This window comes from Urtica dioica, chromosome 1 (genome assembly GCF_054948205.1).
Source record: "Urtica dioica subsp. dioica isolate 48M chromosome 1, U.dioica_male_clone48M_v1_H2, whole genome shotgun sequence".
NCBI lineage: Eukaryota > Viridiplantae > Streptophyta > Magnoliopsida > Rosales > Urticaceae > Urtica > Urtica dioica.
Genome location: NC_142756.1, coordinates 30,916,699 through 30,935,291, shown reverse-complemented (window position 1 = coordinate 30,935,291; position 18,593 = coordinate 30,916,699).

Here is an 18,593-nt window from a genome sequence, read left to right as displayed (position 1 = left end):
TTACCCTTCTAGCTGTTATTTCCTTAACTCCTTTGTCGCTTGTGAATAAGTTAGAAACAATGTATTGACGAGGAGCTAACAAGTCACATTGTTTCATCCAAAAGAGTCAAGACTCAATTTGGTCACTGGCCAGTTCATTTATTCACATTCCAAGGAACAAAGAATGAGGTGATATACATTGCATTTCAGCAATCTTGTACACGAATTCCATATCTATGAGAACTTCACAAAGTTACTCATGACATTTTCACAACTTAGTACTTCACCAATAGGCCCTGTTCAGAATAACATAGTGAGTCTGAACTCCGACTTTCTCAAATGAGAATACGTAAGCTGTGAAATGGCATGTCTCATTTCAGGATTAAGGTAAGCACGATGCAATTCATACGTAGTGACTTCGAGACATAAGAGGTTAAATGGTTTGTTCTTGTTTTGTGTCTAGAAGTGCACTTGTCAATTCAGTACCTTCGGAAGATACCTAGAAGAACTATAGAGTCTCCAACTCTCAATGCCCCATAACCAGATAATAGATTCTCCTAACAATCGTACTGAGGTCAATAGTCATTTGACCCTTAGATTGCGAATATGTCGTTTTAAGCAAACTACGAAGAGTTTGGTAATGCAAATCTACATTTGTCACTTCGTAAGTTGTTAAGTTTGTTTATGGACTAAAGACTAATGTTTTATCATAAAGCTTCAAACAGACAAGGAAGAATGAATGAACGTTTCAACTTTTTATTAATGAATAAGCAATTACAAGCAAGAGTCTTCGTGAGTCTTGTGGCACCATTGACAACAAACTCCCACTTGACTCAAAGAAGATGTGTGTAGTCCTTCATGCCTAATCCCTCTCGATGTTGGTCGAAGACCTTGTTCGCTAGGGCCTTGGTGAATGGATCTGCTAGGTTCTCCACCGTTGAGATCTTCTTCACTTCCACGTCTCCGCGCTACACGATCTCTCGAATCAAATGGTATTTCCTCTCAATATGTTTAGAGCGCTTATGGCATTCGAGGTTCCTTTGAGTTAGCGAAAGCCCCACTATTATCACAATAAAGGGTCATGGGCTCGTCGACGTTTGGAACAACTTCCAAATACTTAAGGAATTTTCTAAGCCATACAGCCTCTTTGGATGCTTCACAAGCAGCCACATATTCTGCTTCCATTGTGGAGTCAGCAATGCAAGATAGCTTAATACTCCTCCACACAAGAGCTCCACCATTAAGGATGAACACATGTCCCGATGTGGATTTCCTGGAATCCTTATCCGCTAGAAAATCGGAGTCGGTAAATCCCGTCATAGTCAGGTCAGTACCTGAGTATGTAAGCATCAAGTTCCTAGTTCTTTGAAGATACATAAGAACATGCTTAACAGCAATCCAGTGCTCGGGTCCAGGGTTGGATTGGAAACGGCTAACTACGCCAACGGCGAAACATATATCAGGTCTAGTGCATAGCACATCATACATGAGGCTTCCTACGACAGAGGCGTAAGAAATTTTCCTCATGTCTTCAATATCTTGTGCAGTCTTGGGAGACTGGTCCTTAGAGAGTGAGACTCCATGCCTAAAGGGTGTTTGGCCCTTCTTGGAGTCTTGCATCGAGAAGCGTGTTGTCGCACGAAAATGAACAACTATTTAAAACCTTGGGCGGTTCGATCCAAGGCCGGACCAAGTGATCGCACCCGGGCCAAGAATGTGAACTCGATAGTCTCGAGCTAGGGTTTTCTCCGATCAACCCGCCTCTCGGGAGAGGTAGGGGGTGAGGAGGAGGAGTGACCGTGCCTTGGCTGTCGGCTGCCTACGTACCCGTGCGTGGGATCAGGTCAGAACGTAGTTCAGGCGTGTAAGACGCGGTATGATGCGTAAAACCTTGGTGGAGAAGCGTACTCGACGAAGGAGACGGGGCGCGAGGAGTCCTCGGCAGCGTCTCAGAACCTCGGACATCGCGCGTGCGTCTAGCGTGTTAGACGTGCGAGGGGAACTCTAGTTGAGAAACCTAGGGGCGTCCTTGAACACCGGAGAACGCTCGGTCAGAGGGAGCGACGTCCGGGAAGTTCCCGTGAGTGCTTCGGAACCTCTGAGAACGAGAGAGAGAATAGAGAGACTGCTTCAGGGCAAAAATGGCATCAAAAGAAGCAGCGAAGAGTAAGAAATCGAGCGTGTCGATAAGAGATGAAGAGATCACTTTCCCCTCAATGGGAGGGGGTTTATATAGGTGTTTGGGGACCCTAAGGGGGTCCTTTGGCGTCCATGTGGGACTAGGAACGCGCCCCTTTTCAAGAGGAGGAGCACAAGAGGCAGCGGCGCACGACCCGCGGCGCAGGATATGCACCGCTCAGCGCGCGGCGCTCAATGCACGGCGCGCGGCCCCGCCGGCGCGCGCCGCGCGCTGGGCTTCGTTTCTGCGGGCTTTTCGTGATCGTCTCGCTTCCGGGCCCGTTGAGCTATTGTGGGCATGGTATTTTGGGTTATGAAACAAATGTTTGTTTGACGGGTAGGACTCGAGTTGATGCTCGACTCGAGGAGACCGACTCGAGGCTCAACTCAAGAAGCGAAGCTCGACCCGAGGAGACCGACTCAAGGCTCAACTCGAAGAGCGAGGATCGACTCGAGTAACCGACTCAAGTCTCAACTCTAGGGGCTAAGCTCGACTCAAGGAGTCAAGAGTTTGGACGAGGGTTTGGAGGCTTGCTGTTCTTCAGGACGTCCGGCCAGACCATCGGCCCTTTGAGCGACGTACCTTTCCGGTGTCTCGGGTTTTCCAAAAACGACCGACAACATTAGCCCCCCAAGTTCGTCGCTTGGTAGGTTCCCAGCTATGAACTTTTTGTCCTTCTAGTTGGGTTTGGGGAAAATATTTTCGAAGTCCGTCACCCGAGGAAAAATCTTCCTTGTCCCCTTTCTTTTTTTTTTCTTTTTTTTTGGTGCTGCCGCGCGGCGCGCGCCCTGGACGGCGCGGCGCGCCCCGTGCGCGGGGCTAGTGCGCCTTGCGCGGGGGAACTCCAACTTTTTGGAGTTTTCTCCGTTTTTTCTCCTTGTGGGAGTAGGATTTCGACTCCTACCCCCCTAGGAGTCTATAAATAGACCCCCCCCCCTATCTCTTATTCCTCCACTTTATTTTTTCTCTCTTTCTCTACGCTTGCATTATGGGTGGCCCTCCCCTTTTCTCAACTTAGAGTCCCGAGATTGATTTCTCTCTCTTGTTTCAGGGTTCTGAACATGCAGAGGATGATCTCTTCGCGGGATTAGGGGAAGTTCCGCTGCACGTGGAAGAGAATCCAAGCGGAGTAGAGCAGTGGCTCGAGGAAGGCGAGCTGGGTGTGGCCGCGCTTGTTGCTCAGCCTCAAGAAGTCTGCGCGCCAGCTGGGCGCGACACAGGTGGGGAGTTTGATCATCCCACGTCTGGGGGACCTGCCCCTCACCTCGTGATCAACTTAGTTGGCGAGGGGGTTCGCGACAAAGCCTGCCTCGGCGTACCGCAGTCCGACTTGGACCCTCATGGCGCGCCGGGAGATATCGCGGGCGCGGATGCAGTGACTCCGCTAGAGTCGGTCCTCGATGAGATTGACTGCGTGGATGACTTTGGCCCCGAGTCTGAAGATCCCGGGGGTTATTCGGAGACATGTCCGGGGGCCGAAGGCCCCGCATCGGAGTGTCCCGAGGAGCCGTCGGCGGCTGCCGCGGCCGTGCCGGAGGGCAGGGGCCCTTCCGTGGAGTCAGGGGGTTCTCAACCCGAGACTCATGACGCAGAGGCGATAGTATCGGTGAGGTCGCATGTTAGGACATAGTGGTATCCCGAGGAGGGCTTTGCCGCTCCCGAGGGGTTCGATTGTTCGGGGGTCGATGCTTCGAGCTCGCTCGCCTACCGAACATTCGTCGGTCTCAGGGAGGCATTCGCCATTCCATCGTCCGTGGCGCTTCTCCGTCCCTTACAGGGCGACCGTCCTTTCCGCCCTCGCCGTGGGTTTGCCGCAGTTTCAGTTGCGAGTCTCAACTGCGGGTTGCGGTTGCCGTTTCAACCCATCGTTCAGCAGCTTCTCGCCCGTCTGGGGGTGCATGCGTGTCAGGTGAGTCCGGTGTTTTATCGCATCGTGGCGATGTGTCACATGGAGTGGCATTGCCAGACTGAGCGGGTGTTGACCGTGAGAGACTTTCGTAATCTCATCGCGATCTTCCCTGCGCCCGGGCAGCCTAGTTTCTTCATGGCCCGCGATCGCCGGAACACTAAGCTGATCTTGGATTCAGAGAAGTATAACCGACGACCATGGGTGTGGGTCTCGGCGGAGGCTTTTGGCGACGCGCCGCTCCGGTTCGGCCCCTTGACCGAGTTTCCTGCTGACGCGGGGGCCGATGACCTCGACTTCGTGAAGGAGATCCGGGGAATGTCGGAGGCTCGGAAAGCCGTCGAACAATTTCGTTCCCCTGAGCTGATGGCTTCCACCGGGTGGTTCCCACCGTTTCCACCTGGCCGGGGCGACAGTCAGCGGACCGAGAGTGCTCCCAGTGCCGCATCATCTCTCTCGAGCGGCGGTCTTCAAGGTATGTCGACAATTCGCACTTTTTGTTTTTGTTATTAGCTTAGGGTTTTGACTTTGTTGCTTGTCTCTTCGGCCAGGGCGAGGGCTCGAGCGCGTTTAGCGAAGGCTTCTCGAGACCCGAAGTCGTTGGTGGAGGTCCGTTGTCGGATTGCTGCGCGGAACGGTCGGGAGAAACCCAATACCGATCATCGGACGGAGAGCGGTCCTCGCGCTTCTTTGAAGCGACCCTTCTCCTCGGCTCTACCAGACACGTCCTCGGACTCCAAGCGTGTGAACTTGATGGTCGATGTGGAGGCTGCGGAGGTTAGAGGGGAGTGTTCCCTGGGCCTCGCTCAATCCTCGATGAACATGTGGAAGAGCGTCGTGGCTAGCAGTGACGTGGAGTTCTTTCGTCACGGTGTTTCCGATGCACAGAGAGTAAGTTTCTCTTGCTTTGTTTGTTTAAGGCCTTGTCCTTGGCTGACTTATCCTTTTGCCTTCTCAGGTGCTTGCTCGAGCGACCCGGGGCAAGAAGATCCTTCACGACCTCATCAGGCGGATGAGCCGTGCCCAGGAGGAGCTTGCTAAAGCGAAGTCTCAACTGGCCCACGCCGAGCGAGGTTCTCACTCAAAGGCGGAGTTTGCGAGTCTCCGCGAGCAGCTTCAGGAGGCTCGCGTGGAATTGGGAGTTACCCGCGGCAAGTGCGACCGTGCTCAGGCGGCGGTGGCGAAGATGGCTGAGGAGCTAACGTCGAAACGTCAAGCTCTCGAAGCGGCGACTCGATCGATGGAGGTCTTCTGGAGCGAGGCGCGGGACCTTCGACGCCAGTTGGAGTCGCGCACAGAAGAAGTTGGCATTCTCCAGGGCCAGCTTACATCGAGCGAGGCTGCCCGTGTTCGAGCGGAGCGCGAGCGCGACTCCTTGGCGAAGGAGGTGGCTCGGGTCACCGAGGAGAAAGCCGCGGCGGAACAGCTTGCATCCGACCTTCAAGACGACTTTGATGTCGGAGTCGAGGAGGCAAGACATGCGGCGGCGGTGGAGTGTCGGGACGCCACGGCTACCGAGAATGTTTCTCGGGGGGTCACCTTCCACTTCTTCGACTCGTTGTTCCCACCACTTGACGGAGCTGATCCCGTAGGCGAAGATCCCGCCGAGTGACATTTTTTTCTTTATTCTTCTCGCGCAAGTGTTTAACGCACGCTTTCTTTTTTAGGTTTTTCCATTCAGCGCACTTGTTTTAGCACTTGCTTACTAGGATTTTTCTTTTTCAGCGCACTTGTCTTAGCGCATGCTTTCTAGGGTTTTAGGGCAGTTGCCCTATTCTTTTGTGAGACATTACTTTATTTTTATGAACGTTTTCGCGCATTCACTTCTTATGGCGTGTTTAGATAGGCAAGTGTTTGTGTCAATGGTCTTGTCAGTTCTTTTACCTCAGCAGGATACCTTTTCAGAGGTGCCAGTCACTTGGATAGCGTGCGTTCTTAAGTTTTTTTAACAGCGAGTCGGTCATGCTTACGCGGGTGCCTTATGTGTGCTGGATTGTGCCACGTAGACGTCTCAGGTCGCGCCAGGTAGGCGTCCTAATTGCGCCATGTAGGCGTCTTATGTGCGCCATGTAGGCGTCTTAGTTGCACCATGTAGGCGTCTTAGGTGCGCCACGTGGGCGTCTTAGGTTGCGCCATGTAGGCGTCTTAGGGTGCGCCATGTAGGCGTCTTAGGTTGCGCCACGTAGGAGTCTTACGTGTGCCATGTAGACGTCTTACGTGCGCCATGTATGCGTCTTAGGTTGCGCCATGTAGGCGTCTTACGTGCGCCATGTAGGCGTCTAAGGTTGCGCCACGTAGGCGTCTTACGTGCGCCATGTAGGCGTCTTAGGTTGCGCCATGTAGGCGTCTTAGGTTGCGCCATGTAGGCGTCATAGGTTGCGCCATGTAGGCGTCTTACGTGCGCCATGTAGGCGTCTAAGGTTGCGCCATGTAGGCGTCTAAGGTTGCGCCACGTAGGCGTCTTACGTGCGCCATGTAGGCGTCTTAGGTTGCGCCATGTAGGCGTCTTAGGTTGCGCCATGTAGGCGTCTTACGTGCGCCATGTAGGCGTCTTACTGCGCCATGTAGGCGTCTTAAGTGCGCCATGTAGGCGTCTTAGGCTGCGCCATGTAGGCGTCTTAGGCTGCGCCATGTAGGCGTCTTATGTTTTTTGGTGGAGCGTGTTCTTTTGCGGTTTTCCGGGTTTCCTTACCATTGCTAGCCCCCCCAAGTTTTTGGGTTATAAGTTAATTTTCGATAACCAAAAAACTTGCACAAAACGAAATTTGAAACGGAAAACTAGAGTTTTATTACTTTTGCGAAATACTTGCGAGAAAATTAAAATCCTAAAACATTGGCTCGTAGGCCTTATTGAAAATGGGAAATAAAAGCGATATAAATGCGGGAAACGCTAGCTACTGGTAGTACTGCCTCAAGTGCTCCGCGTTTCATGCGTGGCGAATCGGAGTTCCGTCCGTGTGCTCGATGTAGTATGTCCCGTCGTAAATGACTTTGCGGACTCTATAGGGACCTTCCCAGTTCGGGCCTAAGACGCCGGCGCCTTGGACTTGCGTATTCTGGAACACTCGTCTGAGTACAAGGCTTCCGACGGCAAAGGTTCGCCTTTTGATCTTGGAGTTGTAGTATCTTTCGACCTTGCGCTTCTGTGCGGCGAGGCATTTGAATGCTTCCGCTCTCTTTTCATCGATCAGATCCAACTCAAGGCGCATAGCCTCGTCATTGTCCGCTTCATCGAACGTGTCGACTCGGAACGTGGGTATCTCTGTTTCGATCGGAACTACAGCCTCGATCCCGTACGCGAGGGAGAATGGCGTTTCGCCGGTGGCGTTTCGCGCGGTTGTCCTATATGCCCATAGGACGAATGGTAATTCCTCGGCCTAGGCGCCCTTTTTATCTTCGAGCTTCTTTTTAAGATTGCTCTTGATAGTCTTTGTTGACTTCTTCGACCTGACCGTTGGCTTGAGGATGACGCGGCGAGGAGAAGGTCTTGCTCATCTTCAGTTGATCGCAAATATCTCTTACTCGCGCGTTGCCGAACTGTGCTCCGTTATTGGTCACAATCGAGGCGGGGATACCGTGCCTGCATATGATGCTTTTCCAGATGAAGCTTGTCGTGTTTGCTTCAGTTATTCTGGCAAGCGGCTCGGCCTCTACCCACTTAGTGAAGTAGTCTATGGCGATAATGGCATACTCGTATTGCCTTGGCGCTCTAGGGAGCTTACCAATGATGTCCACGCCCCACTTAGCAAAGGGACGTGGGACAACGATACTGCTTAATGGGGTCGGAGGCTGTCGCGGAATTTCCGCGAAGCGCTGGCATTTGTCGCAACGCCTTGCCCATTCGCAAGCATCTCGCTTCATGGTAGGCCAGAAATAGCCTTGCCTAAGTGCTTTGAGCGCAAGGGAAGTTCCAGCGGCGTGGTTCCCACAGATACCCTCATGAATTTCGCGGAGGACCTTGGTCGATTCAACGCCATCGAGGCATCGGAGCAACGGTGTTGAGTAACCGCGCTTATAGAGTATGCCCTCACGGAGCGTGTATTTGGATGCTAAGGCCCTCAGCTTATCGGCTTCTTTGCGGTCTTCGGGGAGTTCCCCTCTTCGCAGAAACTCGACAATTAGGTCCATCCAAGTGGGCTGAGATGCCACCTCTATGGTCCCGACTTCGTCTCGGGAGACGGATGGCTGTGGGAGAAATTCAATAGGTACGGTGCCCAACCCGTCTTCATCGATGCCGGATCTGAGGCGAGCAAGTGCGTCAGCCTCTGAATTCTGCTCTCTCGGGATTTGGTGAATCTAGAACCAAGAGAAGGCATCGAGTTTGGAGTTTGTTTTAGCCAGGTACGCAACCATATTAGGTTCCTTGGCGGTGTAATCTCCATTTACCTGGTTTACGATCAGCTGCGAGTCGCAGTGTATTCACAGGTTACGGGAGCCGAGCTTCTGAGCTAGCTCTATCCCTACAATGAGCGACTCGTATTCGGCTTCATTGTTGGAGGCTTGGAAGCCGTAGTGGAGGGCGTATCGCAGTTTTTCCCCGTCGAGGTTAATCAAGATTATTCCGGTGCCAGCCCCCTGAGCATTAGATGCTCCATCTACGTATAGCTCCCAGATGGGACCCGTTAGGTCTACCTTCCTTTTTCGAGTTAACGCATCATCGTTTAGGTCAGCTTCCGCTCTTCCCATATCGGGAGTATAGGAGAATTCTGCCACGAAGTCGGCTAAGGCCTGCCCCTTTATAGCCGTCCTTGGGTGGAACTCAATCCCGTACTCGCTCAATTCTTGGGACCAGATCGCCATGCGAGTCGATGTTCCCTTTTGAAGAGCTTTACCGATCGGATGCTCAGTTCGCACCGCGATTGGGTGAGCTTGGAAGTACGGCCGTAGCTTCTTAGCCGCCGTTACGAGAGCCAGAGAAAGTTTCTCTATCTCGGTGTAGCGCGTTTCCGCGTCAAGTAAGGCTTTGCTCACGTAGTAGACCGGCCGCTGGACCTTGTCTTCTTCGCGGACAAGAACAGCACTTACAGCTCTTTCAGAGACGGCGAGATATACGTATGGCGTCTCGCCTTCTCTTGGTTTAGAGAGGAATGGTGGGGACCCAAAGTAAGCCTTCATTTCCTGGAAGGCACTTTCGCATTCGCCCGTCCACTCAAAGCCATCCGTCTTCTTTAGAGCTTTGAAGAACGGTTGACATTTGTCGGTGGCTTTAGACACGAAGCGTGTCAGAGCGGCAATCCGACCGGTCAGGCTTTGCACCTCTTTGACTCGTCTTGGCGACTTCATGTCAAGGAGTGCCTTGATTTTTTCCGGATTCGCCTCTATGCCTCGTCGGCTGACGATGTATCCGAGGAATTTTCCGGATTCAACCCCGAACACGCATTTGTTGGGGTTGAGCTTCATTCTATATCGACGGAGGATTATGAACATCTCCCTTAGGTCATGTACGTGATTGGTTGCCAGTAGGCTTTTAACGAGCATGTCGTCCACGTACACTTCCATTGTCTTGCCGATTTGATCGGCGAAGATCCGATTCACCAAGCGCTGGTATGTTGCTCCCGCGTTCTTAAGGCCGATAGGCATGACCTTGTAACAATAGAGACCTTGATCGGTGACAAAGGTCGTCTTAATTTGATCGGGCTCGTGCATTCAAATTTGGTTGTAGCCTGAATAGGCGTCCATGAAACTTAGAAGTTCATGGTCGGCCGTGGCGTCCACCGATTGTTCGATACGCGGGAGTGGAAAGCAGTCTTCAGGGCAGGCTTTGTTAAGATCTTTGTAGTCTATACAAATTCGCCACTTCCCGTTAGGCTTTTTCACCATTACCACGTTGGCGACCCATTTAGGGTATTTAGCCTCTCGAATGAAGTTTGCGGTGAGGACTTTCTCGACCTCTTCATTTATGGCCAGGTATCGTTCTGGGTTGAACGTTCGTCTAGCCTGCACTTTTTCGGCGACCTTTGGGTCGTCGTTCAATCGGTGCACGATTACCTCGGGATCAATTCCGGGCATGTCCGCATGAGTCCATGCAAAAACATCTTTGAACTCCCTGAGGAAGGCAGTAAGCTGAGTTTTGATGGCGAGTGGAAGTCGGGTGCCGACTTTTACAACTTGATCAGACTTAGATTCGTCCAGGATGATTGGCACAAGATCATCGGAGGTCTCCACTTTGAGTTTTTCGACTTCACCCCGGGGGTCAAGTTTTCCGAACTTCCTTGCGTCCCTTGGGTCGCATGGGTAATTGTCTTCCAGTTGGAAGATTTCGTTGACCGCTTTTCCCGCAGATTTGCCATCAACTCCTTGCACGTAGCATATTCTGGCTTGGGATTGGTCTCCGGCCATAATGCCAATTCCCTCTTCGGTGGGGAATTTTACCAGTAAGTGGTACGTGGAAGTGATTGCCCTTAGCCGGTTCAACGTGGGCCGCCCGATGATTAAGTTATAGGGCGACTCCTGATCGACCACTAGGAATGGGACCATGTGAACGGCCTCAATTCCTCCAGGGGTCTTAAAGGTGACCGGCAGGTCGATGATGCCCTCGGTCATAACCTTTTCCCCAGTGAACCCAAACAATGGCGTTTGGGTCGGAATCGGGCGCAGCCCCCCGAGCTTCATGCGCTCTAGGGTGGACTTGAAAATTATGTCGGCAGCGCTGCCGTTATCGATGAGAACCCTTTTCACCAAGTTATTGGCCATTTGGGCTTTGAGCACGATCGCGTCATTGTGCGGATGCACAACTCGCTTGGCCTCTTCATTGGTGAAATACATCGTCTCGTGAGGCACGGACGGAGGTTCTTCATATGTGAAGGTGACGTGCATAGCAGCGTCTTCCTGAGTCACGGCCCTAAGGAATTTCTTCCGTTGTCGGGCTGAATCTCCATCTTGTGGACCTCCCAATATGGTGGTTACCACGTGGAGTTGTGGGTTGGCGTTAGCATTAGCCGCGGTTCGGTCGGCAGAAGCGGCTGTTCCTCCTCCATGACCAGACTGTTGTCTGTTCGTGGTGGGGCCCGCAGCGCTAATCATGCGTAACACAAACTCTTTCAGCTCACCCCTTTGGATCAAAGCCTCGATTTGCCTTTTAAGGTTGTAGCATTCCGAGGTCAAATGACCGTATTCCCTATGGAACTCACAATATCTAGATCGATCGCGAGTCGCAGGATCCTTTTTCATTGGAGCCGGGGGCGTGAACTTGTCACGTGCCAGAGCCAGGATTCGTTCCGGCGCCGTGTTCAATGGTGTGAACGACAAGTATCCTTTGAAGTTTTCCGCAAGTCGCGACTTCTGGGGTACAGGGGGTTGGTTATTAGAAACCTGATTTCCCTTGTTTTGTCTTTTACGGGGTTCGCCTTGCTCGTGGCTAGGTTCTTCTCGGCGGCGATAGCTTTGATTGTTGCTCTTACGGCCGTCGAGGTAATCTTCGACTCCCATGAAGGTCTTAGCTCGAGTCATTAACTCGGCCATGGTCGAAGGGACACGGCCGACGACTGACTTGAGGAAGTCACTTGTGCGCAAGCCTTCTATGATAGCGGCGATTGCGTCACCGTCGTCAAAGCGGTCGACCTTGTTTGACTCTTTAGTGAATCCGGCGAGTTATTGTCTAAGAGACTCGCCACTCTCTTGCCTGATTAACCACAGGTACATCTTGGTCTTCTTTTGGACCATAGACGTAGCGAACCGTGCTAGGAACATGTCCTTCAGGTCTTTGAACGAGTGGATGCTTCCTGGCCTTAAGTTCTTGAACCACTCGAAACCGGGTCCGGCGAGGGTTAAACTAAAAGCTTGGCACGTGGCACCAGGAGAAACACCCTGCATCGTCATCCAGGTTTCATAGTGCTGGATGTGGTAAGCGGGATCTGCTTTTCCATCATATGGAGTGAGGTTCGGGAGTTTGAACCTCAGCCAATATCTGAGCCGTGAAAGGCGAGGAGTTCTCCTCAACGACCCCATAGGTGCTTCCACCTACTCCGTATTCTCGGAGATCTCGCACCTCATTCCGAAGATTATGGATCATAGTGACCACATCGAGACCGGTCGTTGGAGTAACCCCTTGTTCGGGAGGAGTCACCTGTAGCCTCTCGTTAGACCCTTAACCTGCGCGGCGGTTCCCGTTAGTTGGGGCTGCCAGTGGGACATTGGGCCTAGAGCTTAGCCGCTCTCTTAGATCGTTGCCACGCCCAATGCGTTGAGCAGTGAGGCGGTCCCTAAGGTCAGGGCTGATCGTACGGAGGCGCAGGCTTCGTCTGCGACGGCGCGCTCTCCGCGTGCCCTGACTTTCCGCAACATTCTCCCTCGGACCTAGTCGGTCGAGAGCTGAACGTCGGGAATTCCCCTCTTGAGAAGCTGCCGGCGCATCGCCTGTTCGGGGTAAGGGATTCGATGGACCGGCTTCAAACACGGCGGGGAGTCCCCCGTCCTTCGTGAGAGAAGTTTCGATATCCTCCGACTCACCAGTACCCTCCTAATCAGGGTCGCGGTCACGGTTTTCCTCGTTGAGGTTCTCAGGATCCCCGTTGGGGATTACCGTGTCACGCACAGGTTGCTTCGCAGCCAGTCGGCTGTAGTACCTTGCGTTCCTCGCCTTCAGTCGACGGATACTCTCCTCTAACTCCATGATGCGGTTGTCCCTGCTATCAGGAGATGGAGATGGTGAGCGGGTCGAGCTTTCTTTGTGGAGCGACTCTTCGTCACCATGCGCTTGGGAGCGCAAGAAGTAGTTTTTGGTCCCCGTGACGTTTTCGGGGTTGTTCACGCCCTCAGAACGTACGGGTGGTTGGCTAGTCATCGTTTCTCAAGTTCGAGAAAGTTGAGTTCGCATAAGAAAATAAGAAGATGGATAGAAGGGATTTCGGGCTGAACAGGTCGGGAAGTCCCCTCCTTCTAGCGCCAAAATGTTGTCGCACGAAAATGAACAACTATTTAAAACCTCGGGCGGTTCGATCCAAGGCCGGACCAAGTGATCGCACCCGGGCCAAGAATGTGAACTCGATAGTCTCGAGCTAGGGTTTTCTCCGATCAACCCGCCTCTCGGGAGAGGTAGGGGGTGAGGAGGAGGAGTGACCGTGCCTTGGCTGTCGGCTGCCTACGTACCCGTGCGTGGGATCAGGTCAGAACGTAGTTCAGGCGTGTAAGACGCAGTATGATGCGTAAAACCTTGGTGGAGAAGCGTACTCGACGAAGGAGACGGGGCGCGAGGAGTCCTCGGCAGCGTCTCGGAACCTCGGAGATCGCGCGTGCGTCTAGCGTGTTAGACGTGCGAGGGGAACTCTAGTTGAGAACCCTACGGGCGTGCTTGAGCACCGGAGAACGCTCAGTCAGAGGGAGCAACCTCCGGGAAGTTCCCGTGAGTGCTTCGGAACCTCTGAGAACGAGAGAGAGAGTAGAGAGACTGCTTCAGGCCAAAAATGACATCAAAAGAAGCAGAGAAGAGTAAGAAATCGAGCGTGTCGATAAGAGATGAAGAGATCACTTTCCCCTCAATGGAAGGGGGTTTATATAGGTGTTTGGGGACCCTAAGGGGGTCCTTTGGCGTCCATGTGGGACTAGGAACGCGCCCCTTTTCAAGAGGAGGCGCACAAGAGGCAGCGGCGCACAACCCGCGGCGCAGGATCTGCGCCGCTCAGCGCGCGGCGCGCGGGCAGTGCTGCTCAATGCGCGGCGCGCGCTGGGCTTCGTTTCTGCGGGCTTTTCGTGATCGTCTCGCTTCCGGGCCCGTTGAGCTATTATGGGCATGGTATTTTGGGTTATGACACAAATGTTTGTTTGACGGGTAGGACTCGAGTTGATGCTCGACTCGAGGAGCGATGCTCGACTCGAGGAGACCGACTCGAGGCTCAACTCAAGAATCGAAGCTCGACCCGAGGAGACCGACTCAAGGCTCAACTCGAAGAGCGAGGCTCGACTCGAGGAACCGACTCAAGTCTCAACTCGAGGGGCTAAGCTCGACTCAAGGAGCCAAGAGTTTGGACGAGGGTTTGGAGGCTTGCTGCTCTTCAGGACCTCCGGCCTGACCATCAGCCCTTTGAGCGACGTACCTTTCCGGTGTCTTGGGTTTTCCGAAAACGACTGACAACAAAGCGATCCATCACCTTATCAATATAAGATGCTTGAGAGAGCGACAGGGTCCGGTTTTTCCGATCTCGAAAGATTTGGATCCCCAGAATGTACGCGGCTTCTCCCAGATCCTTCATATCGAATTGATTTGCTAGCCAGACCTAACCTCAGATAATTTACCCACATCGTTACCTATGAGTAATATATCATCAACTTATAGTACCAGAAACACAACTTTGCCTTCGTGTATTAACTTGTAAACACAAGGCTCATCTATTGACTGTTCAAAGCCGAAGCTTTTCACAGTTTCATCGAATCTAATATGCCATGACCTAGATGCTTACTTTAGTCCATAAATGGACTTAAGTAACTCACAAACCTTGGTCTCTTGACCTTTTTCCACGAAACCGTCTGGTTGAGCCATGTAAATGCGCTCGTCAAGATTTCCATTCAGGAAGGCTGTCTTGACATCCATTTGCAAGATCTCATAGTCGAGAGCTGCAGCTATGGTTAGGAGTATGCGGATGGATTTAAGCATCGCGACTGGCGAGAAGGTTTCTTCATAGTCAATCCCTTCTTGTTGGGTGTAACCCTTGGCCACAAGTCGTGCTTTGAACGTCTCGACGTTCCCATCCGGACCCTTTTTCTTCTTGTATATCCACTTACACCCTACGGGTTTAGTCCCTTCAGGAAGGTCTACAAGTTTCCAGACTTTGTTGACATACATCGAGTGCATCTCAACTTTCATGGCGTCAAGCCAAAGGTTTGATTCAGAACAAGCCATCGCTTGGCTATAGGAAATAGGATCATCCATGTCAGAGACTGCTACAAGAGAGTCTCCATAGGACATGTACCTGTCAGGCTTTTGAGTAGCCCTCCCACTACGTCAAAGTACTACTTGACGAGATTCTGATGAGTTAGGTTGTGTTTCAGTTGGGGTAAGAACAGTTCTTACAGATGAGGTAGAAGCTTCCTCACCCAACTTTTCTACAAGCACAATTTTGCTTCTAGGTTTTGCATCCTTCATAAAGTCCTCCTCAAGGAAACGAGCATTCGTGCTAACGAAAGGCTTATCGTCCTCGGGACTATAGAATGTGAAACCTTTTATTTTCCATTTGATATCCAACGAACATACACAATTTTGACCTACTAGCCAACTTGCTAGTCTTTTGCCTCAGCACGTGTGCAGGGCAACCCCAAATTTTGATGCGGCCAAGATTTACTTTACGACTAGTCCATCGTTCATAAGGAGTACCAGGAACCGTTTTGGACGGAACTTGGTTCAGAATGTAAGCGGCTGTTTCGAGGGCATATCCCCAAAAGGAAAGAGGGAGTGATGAGTAACTCATCATTGATCTAACCATCTCCATAAGAGTTCAATTTCTTCTCTCTGACACTCCGTTTTATTGGGGTGTGCCAAGTGCGGTAAGCTGAGAAGCGATACCTTCTTCTTTAAGAAAGTCATCGAACTCTCCAGACATATACTCACCACCTCGATCAGATCGAAGGGTTTTGATCACTTTGCCAGTTTGCTTTTCCACTAAAGCCCTATTGACCTTAAATATGTTAATGGTGTCGGATATGTGTTTGAGCAAATAGACAATACGATATCGCGAGTAATCATCGGTGAAGGTAACGAAGTATTCGTATCCTCTACGTGCCTGTTGGCTAAGCGGACCACATACAACAGAATGTACTAGTTCCAGCAACTCAGTGGCTCTTCGACCTTTATCGGAGAAAGGTCGCTTAGTCATTTTTCCTTCTATGCAGGATTCACAAGTAGGTAGTGAACCTATTGCAAAAGCTTGGAGTGGACCATCCCTCACAAGTCTCTTAATCCTATCTAGACTGATATGACCAAGTTTTAAGTGCCATAGGTATGTTGATTTTGTTAGATCGGAGGATTTAGAAAGTTTGATCCTCTTTGGCTCCCTAACTAGATCATTATCTATTTCGGTGTCTAAAAGAGAAGGTTGAGTGGGATAGATGTAGAAAAGAGCATTCTTCATACATGCATCAGTGACAAAAGAATTATCAGGAAACGAAATACGAATTCCATTCTTCATACATGCATCAAGAAGACGAGCAACGGATATTAAGTTCTTCCCAAAGGTAGGAACAAAATAAACATTATTCAAGTTTAAAGTGTGGTCTTCAAAAGACAGGGTCACGGTTCCCACAACCTTCGCAGACACCAGGCTCCCATCACCCCATTTGAAAATAAAGTCGCCTTCCTCTAAGCTTTTGGTTTTCTTGAAACCAGTCAAGGAACAACAAATATGGTTAGTAGCAGCGGAGTCAAGAATCCATGTTGATACATTATCAGCTACTAAGCATGCTTCGGTAACTAGTACAATACTATGTTCCTTTGCTTTGAGATAGGCAGGACAGTTCTTTTTATCGGCCTTGTGAGGTCTCTTCTCAGTTCCAGAGACGGAGGCTTTTTGCTCAGTAGTATGTGCGTCTCCTTGATTCCTCTTTCTTTTAGTGAGACCTACAGCAGTGTGAAGTTCCTTCATAAGCTCCGTAACAGTGTACTCTAGCTTGTTTATGGAGTTGTTCATCTTGGAGGTATCAAGAGATTCGGGGAGAGTTTCTAAGATCATATCTATGACATGTTTCCCATCAATCTCAGATCCTAGGATTTCCATTTTATTCAGATAACTAATGATCAGTATCATAAAGTTTCCAACAGGAGTCCTAGCCTTCATGCGACACTTAAAAAACTGTCGGACTGCTTGTTGCCTTGTTTGACGCCTTTGCCTTCCAACATCTCACGGAGATTCTAGAGCATGTCAGCGGCAGTCTTGATGTCACGATGTTGCAGTTTCAGCATATTGTTCACAGATGCTAAGATATAGCACCTCACAATCTCAACGAATCGAAGCCAGGCCGCTAAGGCGTCTTTCTTGAGTTGAATCATTATTCGTCAGAGGGGGGCACGGGGTGGTGAGTACCCATTTGTGCTTGTTAATGGTAAGGATGATATCGAGGTTACGTTTCGAATCTACGTAGTTTTTGTTTTCGAGTTTGTTCGAGGAAAGGATGAAAGAGAGAGTGTTGAGAGACATGTTGCTTATTCTCGCCGTCGTCGGCCCACCGGAGTAGCCCGTCGTGAAAAGGTTTGACTCGAACCTCTTTAATTATTATTTTTTCTTTTCTCCGGTTACGACCCGACCGACAGCCTATCGGGTCGTGGGACCATTGCAGATGACTTGTTTCGTTTGCTCGGGAACCAACACGTAGATTTGGAAAATTGTTGGTCCTAACTTTCGCCCCCTTCAACAACTCCTGACGCATTTCGTTCGTCGAATCCAATCAACACCATAGAGATGACCGGAGAAGATCTCTCTTTGGTCGAAGCGTGGCTAGCCGGCGAGGAAGAGGATGCGCGCACTGGGAACCATTTGCACCGGCAAGGGGACGTCGGCCCAGACTTACCGGGTGCCGAGAAGGCCTTGGCCGACCAGCGCGAGACCGATTTTGGTCGGGGGTGCGCCGGGTATGCCGCGCGTGCAGGCTGGGTCGGCCTGGGCGGAGGTGCGCTCGGCGAGGTGGGCTTGGGCGAAGGTGCGCCGGCCCTCGTCGGCGCTGTCTGTGCCAGAGACGTCGTCGGTGGAGACCCAGACGGCGCCGGGGATGCGCGCGGCTTGGGCGGAGACGCGCTCGGTGAGGCAGGCCTGGGCGAAGGCGCGCTGGCCCTCGTCGGCGCTGTCTGTGCTGGAGTCTTCGCCGGAGGAGACCCAGACGGCGTCAGGGACGTGCTCTGCGAGACGGGCCCGGGCGAAGGTGCGGCGGCCCTCGCCGGTGTTGTATGTGCTGGAGGCATCGCCGGAGGAGACCCATGCGGCGCTGGTGGAGCGCCTGCCCCTGGAGAAGTCGCGCCGGTCGAGTCGGGCGCCGGGGGCGTCGCGTCGGCCCTGGGCGGCGACGCCGAGGCTGTTTGGCAGGCGAGCGGTGGCGAGGGAGGCCCGGGCAGCTTGAGCTCGACCTTTCTCGAGGAGGGGCGCACTGGTGGAGGCCGACCGGAGATGGGCGGCGCTGGTGGAAGGCCATTGGAGGCGGGCGGCGCCGCTGGCGGGAACGTCGGCGTCGGAGACGAGGAACGCCGGTCGGACAACGCCGGCCGGGGGGCGGCGACTCGCCCAACACCTGGGTAAACCCTAGGCCCACCTGGGCCGGGCCTGCGTGATGAGGACCCAGCCGGCCAGGAGCCGGGCTGGGCGTGCGCGAGGAGGGCCCCACCGACCAGGAGCCGGGCTGGGCGTGCGCGAGGAGGGCCCCACCGACCAGGAGCCGGGCCAGGCCGCCGGGCCGGGCGCGCACGGGGCGAGTGCTGGGACGCTTGGGCAGGACTCATGGGCCGAGCCGGGCTGATGGGCCGGAGGCGCGCGCTGAAGGCGAGGGATCGCCCGGGCCGGGCCCGCGCATGTAGGAGCCAACCAGCCAGGAGATAGGCTGGGTCCTCGGGCTGGACGC